Genomic DNA, 8,630 nt, shown 5'->3' on the forward strand with positions numbered 1-8,630 from the left:
GTCACCTTCCTCGCCGGAGTTTGCCCCGTTGCCGGTGCCCCGCTGCCATGCCTCGCTGGAGCCCCGTCCCCGCTCGCCGCCAGGCTAGCAGCCGCACCCTGGTGCCCTCTGCGCCGCCGCCATGCTCCGCCTGCCGAAGCTCGCCGGTCGCCGTGGAACCTCCCGGATCCGGTTCCTCCGGCCGCCTCCCGCCTGCATCTGGCCTCCCGCGACCCCACCACGTGCAGCCCCAGTTCGTCGGCCTCCCCTACCAGCGCCTCGCCGCCGTCCTTCGTCGCCGGCAACAGCCGCCGCCATGGGATCTCGCACAGGAGGACGAGGAGGTCCCTCCCGTGTCGCTCGAGCGCAGCGCACCGCTCGGCCTCGCCCTGGCCGCGTGGGCCAGCTCGCCCGGCCCAGCAGCAGGCAGCGCCAGGCGCGCCCCCGGCCCAGTCTCGCCCACCAGCAACCGCTCGGAGCCGGCCCAGCTCCTCCTCCCCCCCAGGGCGGCCTACTTTGGCCCGAAGGTGAGCCCCTTTCACCAGCGCCTTCCGCGCGTGTTAGCTATATTGCGCCCAGCTTTTTTTCCGGTCTGGTAGAATATTAGGCCCGGTAGTATTTATTTATTTTAGGATTTTCGGTATTATAATTTCAGGATATGTAGATAAATTAAAACGCCCGTAATTTTTTTCCGTTAGTCGGATCGAGGTGATCTTTATATGGATTTGGTGTAGAATTTCACGTAGTACCTGTTTTTGCAACTTGCATCATCATTTGACGTAGTTTGACATGCCAAACGCCTAGTTTTGCGTGCTGTTTCAATAGGATAGACGCCGTATTTATATTTTCGCGCTAGACCGTATTGCCCGTATGCCGTTTTAGAAATGCCCATGTTTTAGGGACCATTTTTCCATGCTTTTTAGAGCGGTCACTCGTATTTTTTGCGCGTAGGATTTGCCGGTAGTTTATTTTCCCGTATCTAGGTTATTTTCCCACATTAATGTGTGGCTTTATTTTGTGTTGCAAACCCCACATATTTTATATGTTTCCGGGGTAGAAAAATCCCATGGATTTTTCTGTGCAATTAGTTTTAGCGTTTGAGGAAGTTAGTTCGCGAGATATTTTGCCATGATGCCCTTTTGTTTAATTTGTAGGATTAAATCCGTTCTTCATTTAACGGAGTTGTCAACTAGAGAGTTGATCTTGGATGTTTGGTTTAGCCCCTGGTATTTTTGGTTGCAATAGAAATGCATGTTTAGGTGTTATTTGCTTGCTCTCAAGTTGCTAGAAATAGTGCTGATTTGGAGGAGCTGAAATATTTCTAAGTCTGGAATCTGTTATTATTTTGTTGCTGTCTTGTCTTGCTTGTATCTTGTGATGTGTAGCTCTTTTGAGGTTGGTCCAATGGAGTTAGTTGTACCCCTTGTATTTCTCTAGCATGCTGTAAAGTTTCATGACATTTGGAGTCCTGTAGCTATAGGTTGTGCTGCTGTCAATATTGCTTCAGATCGAAAACTGCACTTTCATGAGGTGTTATTTTCACAAAGTCTGAAATAGTGCGTGAAATGCCATTTTGTGTCTTCTTTTTCTAGTGCTCCTTGCTGCCATCTTAGTTGTTGTTAGTAGTTTGTAGTAGTGCTTCTTGCCCTCTTCCGTGCCATGCCTTTCTTGAGCATATTGGAGTTGTGTAGCCGAAGTTGTGAGGCGTAGAAAATGCTATTTGGCTGTTTTTGGCAGATTGTAGTCATTTCTTGTTTTGCTCGTAGTTGTTGAACCGTAGCTCCGATTTGATCGTGTCCTACATGAAACATGCTTAGAATCTCATATAGTTTCATTTTCTCTTGCTGTTTGAATGTTTTGAAGTGCTCGTGACCGTCGTTGCACACATATTGCATTCATGCCATCATATCTTGCGGTGCTTGTATCTTTTGATCCGTAGCTCTGTTGGAGATGTTCTTTATGTGTAGATTTCTTGCCTTGACGCGTAGAATCACGAGAACCTATTTGTTTTGCTGTTTAACTACTAATTAAATGTGTTAATTCAGATCTGGACAGAATTGTAAATTAACATGTGAGGTCTTCTCGGAGATGATATATGTCATTTCCGACCTCATTTAAAATGCCTAGATAGGTAGCTTAATTTCCGTTTCACCTCTTGCATGTTTGACAACATTAATATTGTCGTGTAGATAACCGGGAGTGAACTAACTAATTCCTCTGTGGAGTTTCGTCAATATGCAACTCGTTGCATATTGAACTTCACTTAACGTGTACTGTTTGATTGTGTGAATTGTCATGCCGTGACTTGCATGAATTCAGTAGCTCATGCATCATATGTGTCTTGCATCGTGTGGGGAATATCGTGTGTTGATGCTTGTTTCTGTTTCCCTCCGTCTCGATAGAGTTCCGCAAGCGTGTCGGATGTGAGGACCGTTCGACTACGTCGGTTCGTCTGCTTCACGGAGTCATTCTTCTTCCAAGCAGGATCTCACGCAAGATGATCATTTCCCCAGATATCATTACTATCATTGCCATGCTAGTCTTATCGCTTCTACCGATTATGTCTCGTTGCCTACCACCTGTTAAATATCAGCCTCTCAACAATGCCATGTTAACCATCAACCTGTTCAACCTAGCAAACCACTGATTGGCTATGTTACTGCTTGCGTAACCCTGTTGATAGTGTTGCTAGTTGCAGGTGCAGTTGCTTCCATGTGATAACATGGGTTCCTTCTTATATCACCATATTAAATGCTATTTAATTTAATGCACCTATATACTGGTAAAAGGTGGAAGGCTCGGCCTTTCTAGCCTGGTGTTTTGTTCCACCTTTGCCCCTCTTAGTTTCCGGCTATCGGTGTTATGTTCCATAAATGAGCGCTCCTAACACGATCGGGGTTGTTATGGGGACCCCCTTGATAATTCGTTTTAGATTAAAGCTGGTCTGGCAAGGCCCAACTTTGGTACTACATCCGCCTAATAACCTAATAATTCATAGGGACCCGCCGGCACCCGCGGACTATTTTAATCAACCCCCGGGCCAGTGCTCCTCATGAGTGTTGGTCCAAAACAGAGCACTGTGCGGGGCCACCACGAGGTAACTCGAGGTTTGGCACTTGTACGCGTCGCTTATCCGTCGTGTCCTGAGAACGAGGTACGCGACTCCTATCGGGATCGTCGACACGTCGGGCGGCCTTGCTGGATTAGTTTTACCTTTGACGAGATATCTTGTGCATCGGGATTCCGGTGATTCTTTGGGTAATCTCAGAGTTGAGGTTTTCCACTAGGGAATCCGACGAGATCGCGAGCTTCATGATTGAGGATTTCTATGCGGCTTGTGGTAATTTGTGATGGACTAGTTGGAGCACCCCTGTAGGGTTAAATCTTTCAGAAAGTCGTGCCCGCGGTTATGTGGCAACGTGGATACTTTGTTTAACACTGTTTCTAGAAAACTTGAAGTTAACTTAATTAAAACATGACAACCGCGTGCGTAACTGTGACTGTCTCTTTTGGAGTTCTTACTCCGATCGAGGACACGGTGGGGTTATGTCTGACGTAGGTAGGTGTTCAGGATCATTCACTAGATCAACAGTAATTCACGTCCGCTATGCGTAGATCTTCCCCCTCTTATTTCTGGTACTCGTAAATTAGCCACCAAATATACGCTTAGTCGCTGCTGCAACCTCACCACTTAACCATACCTCACCCATTAAGCTTTGCTAGTCTTGATACCTTTGGAAAAGAGATTGCTGAGTCCCGTGTGGCTCACAGATTACTACAACACCAGTTGCAGGTACACGTAATGGTTACTTGACGCGAGCGTGTTGATTGTTCATTTGGAGTTGCTTCTCCTTCTTCTTCTTCATCGATCTAGGATGGGTTCCAGGCCGGCAGCCTGGGATAGCAAGGATGGACGTTGTTCTTCTTTTGTCGTTTGTTTTCGTCCGTAGTCGGACCCTGCTCTTACTCTTGATGATTATGTAATGTACTGATGTGACTCTGATGTAGCTTGTGGCGAGTGTAAGCCAACTCTTTATATACCTCTTCTTTTCAGTACATGTACTTGTAACGATATCCATTCTTGCGGCACGACGATATGCGCTTCTATCCCTAACGAGGCCCTCGTGCCAAATTGGGGATAGGGTCGCATCTTGGGCGTGATAAGTTGGTATCAGAGCAGTACCGACCTAGGAGCCCCCTTGATTGATCGAACTTGGCCGAGTCGAGTCTAGCGAAAAACTATTTGAGTCTTAGTTATATATCGGAGAGTAGGATTCTTTTTTCTCCTCTTCTATGCTCTGGTGAGGAATCTTGACGTAATAATTTATTCTACTTCTCTTCCCACTCAAAAAAAAATTAGGATCATGTGGATATTTTTGGAATCTATAGGATGCCGATGTGACGGAGTTCTGTCTTGGTGCCTCATGTCTAACTTGATTTTCTTCCAAGGAGTTGAGCTCCAGGGGATTCTTGAGCACATCGTTATCATTCAGATTTCTTAATATCTCAGAACGAAGGATGTTCGTAATTGCTTCAATACTAGTAGTGGCGAGATAACCCCGATGTCCCCAGTACTGGTGCAGCTTGTTCGGGAGTACTGCCATACTTTGTATCGTTGTGATCACGAGGGTCTGTTGTAGATGAAGGTCCGAGATTATGGTCGTGTGTTGACGGATGTGATACAAGTGACGGGTTAGTATAGGAGTTGTGTGATATTACTCCTTGTATCCGTTTACCAGATTGCATGACCAGATATTTCGGGAATTCATAGGTGGGAATTCAAGTAGTTGCTTATAGGACAATCTTCCAACAAATGCATGATGTTAGGTTGGGGTTCGACATCTAGTGGATTCGTTTGTTCACGGTCGACTTACAGCGGTACACGTTGTGTCTTAAAGAGTCCTTGTAGCTTGCTACGACTCGGGGACGCTTCGTATGTCGGGTGCACTGCCTTGCACTTGATGGCTACTATAAAATCGAGCGCGTGCGATCCTGTCCACGAAAATATCGAACGGAAATCTTTCTCATGAGTTTGTTCTGGCTTGTTTCATAAGCCGCACCCTTTGTTTTGTTGAAATATAGTAATTCAGTTGCTTCCATGTCAAGTGGTGATTTTAGATCTTTCCAAGAGGTGTTCTCATATTTTTATGTGGGAATGCAAATTCTTTGCTCAATCAATTGTATTATCAATTCTTGTCAACCGGAGTCGTCATGTTAATTCCTTTTTAACCGGTGTGTTTCTCTTCAAGTGGATTCAATCCTCTCTAATTTGTGCAGATCATTCTCTCTTTTATTCTGGAGTTCATCTCATCTGCCCCAAGTTATCTTTGTTTTTTTCCCGCCCTCCCGCCCTTTTCTTCAGTGTTTGGATTTCATCCAAGCGTCTTCTTATTCAGTGATGCTTCCGCTATCTCGTCTTCCTTTCGTAGCTGGTGATTCATTGTGAAGATTCTCAGGAGCTTCGTGTTCCTCTTTGTTCATTCTTGTCATCCTTACCGTTGAATTCAATTCAGTTGTCCGTGGTCATCATATCCTTTTCATCCTTGTAATTATTTCCTATGTTGGAAATTTTTATCATTCTATCTTCTTGTTGTCATTCCTCTCTATTCTATCCGGAGCGTTGAAGTTTTATCAAAATTCTTGTTCTCAATTCTTTAATTATTTCGGGGTGCTAACCTCATCTAGTTTTCTTATTCCGGTGCAATATCTCTCGTTTTAGCAATTGTTTCAACGGTGATCTCCTTTGAGTGGGCCCATAACCCACAGGTTTTCCCAGGATCTTACATGGCTCTTTAATCTTTTGCAGAGATCCTTAATTCTTTTCAACTATGACGTAAGTATGAATTTCATCAGTCATATTCCTTCTTCAAGATCAATTTGAATTAATTCTCTTATTTGGCTCAACCTTGCATCCTTCTTTATTCTGGAGTGTCTCATTAATTCTTGGTGGTGTTCTCCTCCTCATTCTCAGCTTGCTATCCGAATGAGTGTTTCTCTCAATCTTGGTTCATTCTCTTGCAGATTCTTCATTTCAGCTTTGTGCCATCATCTTATTTGTTCCAATCATGAGTAATTCCTTTCTGGCTATCCGGTGCATTTCTGAGTTGTTTTCATTCTCGATCCTCCGAAGGCCATCATTTCCGAAGATTCTTCGTTCTCAGCTTTCAGCTTTCATCCTCAATTCTTCTCAATTGTTGTCTCTTCGTTCGTCTCTCGGTTATTCCGGTGCCTTGTTCTAGTTTTCTCTCAGGTGACTCATGATCTCTTCGTTCTCATGTTTCTCCATTGATTCTTGGTGTTCCATTCAACTGTGAATTCTTACCGGTGCTTCCTTCAATTAGGCCTCAAGTGGTGCTTATCTCTCTCTCTTCAAGATTCTTTCAAGAAGGATAAGGTGTATGCTAGATCCGTTGCTTGTCATCAATTATACTTGATGAAGGATTAGCATAACATAATTCTTATTCTGGTATTCCTTCTTCCAAGAGATTTCAATTCTTCTTCCGGAGTGGCTCTTGATATCAATTCTTTTCTCAAGTGTCCTTATCTTTTCTTTTCCGAAGTTCCAAGTTCTATCAAGTATCTCTTTGTGAAGCTTCATCTAAATCTTGGCAAGGTCATAATCTTATTCTTTTCTACCTTGTTATCTTTGCAACATTCATTCGTATACGGAGGTCCTTCATGGTGGTTCATCAAGATTTCAATCCATTCTCAAGTGTTCTTCAAGAATCTTGTTGGAGTACCTCAAGTATTCATTCTCTTCCATTTTCGGTGCATTTGTTCTTCCGTTATCCTTTGAGGTGGTATTATAGCCTTCTTGTTAGTGTAGGAGCCTCGAAGAGTTTTCTTTTCAAGAATGAGATAATAAAACCCACCAATTCTATGGTCATGAGATATTTCAACCCATGATTTCTTCATTGAGCTATCTTGGTTTGGATTTCACCTAAAGCCTTTCCTATGGATTGTTGCTATCATGGTGCTTGTCATTAATCCAAGTTCTCAATGTATCCTCTTGGTGTAAGAAATTCTTCATATCTTGTTTCCCCCAATCAATCCTTGTTTCTGTTAGTGGATGGTTGTCACTTCATTAGTTTGAAAGGTTCCCATAATCCCACTACCATCTTGTTCTTTTCGTTGTTGTTTTTCCAACAACTCCACCCAATTATTCTTGCAAGGATGCTTGCCAAGTTCATTGGAGTTAGTAGTTGTCATTCTCTCTTCATTCTCTTCTTCCGTATGAGCTAGTTCCTATTCTATTGTTCCGGAGGCTTTATGATGTTGCTCATTTGGGTCAATCTTGTTGTTCTATCAAGATCATGGCGTTCCCTTGTTCTATTTAGTTGTTTGTTGTGAATATTGTCTATTTCTTCCACCTTTTCGAATTTTTTGTCCTTTTTTCCTACCGAAGTGCTGCCGAAATTTTCCGTGAATTCTTGCTTCTTTCTCATATCATTCCTCATTGCTTTGCAACCTTCAAGGTTCATTGTTTTCACTCGTTTGTCAAAGAAGCAATTAAGTTTTTACCTCGTGTTCTTTCTTATCCTCTCCCCTTTTCATTCTTGGATCTCGGGGCGAGATCCTCTTGTAGTGTAGGAGAGTTGTGACAGCCCGATGACGGCGTTCCAGAAGATTCCCCTCTCTTTCCGTTTTCGTTGTGTGCTATTTTTATTTGTTGCATCATCATCGCATCATGCACATCATATGCATTGCATCGGCATCTCCGTTGCCACCAGTTTTCAAAACTTGCATCCGCTAGTAGTTGCCGGTTCTCGTCGTTGTCCGTTCTGAGTCCGACCGCACACGCACGCGCCTGCGGCACCGTCGTAACTCTGGTTTTCAAGCGCGTTTAAAACTTTCTCTGATCGGGTTGAGATTTGACGTGCGGTCTCATTTTAATATAGGTAGGCCGCCTGTCGAATTTCGTCGCGATCGGAGTTCGTCTGGTACCCGAACGGTCGACCGTAGCGGCACCGTATTCGGTCTACCGTCCGACGGTCATCGTTGTTTTAAAAAAATTGTTGCCGTGCCGCCCGTTCTCCCTCTCGTCCCCGATAACCACCCTACACGGCCACGTACCCGTTCCCGCGTTCGGAATCGTCCGAATCCGACCCCGCGGTTGGATCCGGAGCGCGATTCCGGTTAACCGACCCCCCCCCCCCCCCGTTTGTCTATATATAGCCCCATGCCATTAGTTAGAGAGCCACACCCTCCTCCACCTTGAAATCCGTGCAAAACCTACTCCTAACCCTAACTGCGCAGCCCCACCTCCAGCCTCCTCCTCGCGCCGCCGGGCCCGCGAGCCCACGCGAGGCCCGCCGGGCGCGAAACGCCGCCGCCGCCCGATCTGCCCCCTGCTCTCCTCCCGACCGGCCGCCGCCGTGCTAGCGCAGCAACTCCGTCGCGCGTCGCCTTCCTCGCCGGAGTTTGCCCCGTTGCCGGTGCCCCGCCGCCATGCCTCGCTGGAGCCCCATCCCCGCTCGCCGCCAAGCTAGCAGCCGCACCCTGGTGCCCTCTGTTGGAATTATGCCCTAGAGACAATAATAAATATAGTTATTATTATAATTCCTGTATCAAGATAATCGTTTATTATCCATGCTATAATTGTATTGAATGAAGACTCATTTACATGTGTGGATACATAGACAAAACACCGT

Source organism: Hordeum vulgare, chromosome 6H (assembly GCF_904849725.1).
Source record: "Hordeum vulgare subsp. vulgare chromosome 6H, MorexV3_pseudomolecules_assembly, whole genome shotgun sequence".
Classification (NCBI taxonomy): Eukaryota; Viridiplantae; Streptophyta; class Magnoliopsida; order Poales; family Poaceae; genus Hordeum; species Hordeum vulgare.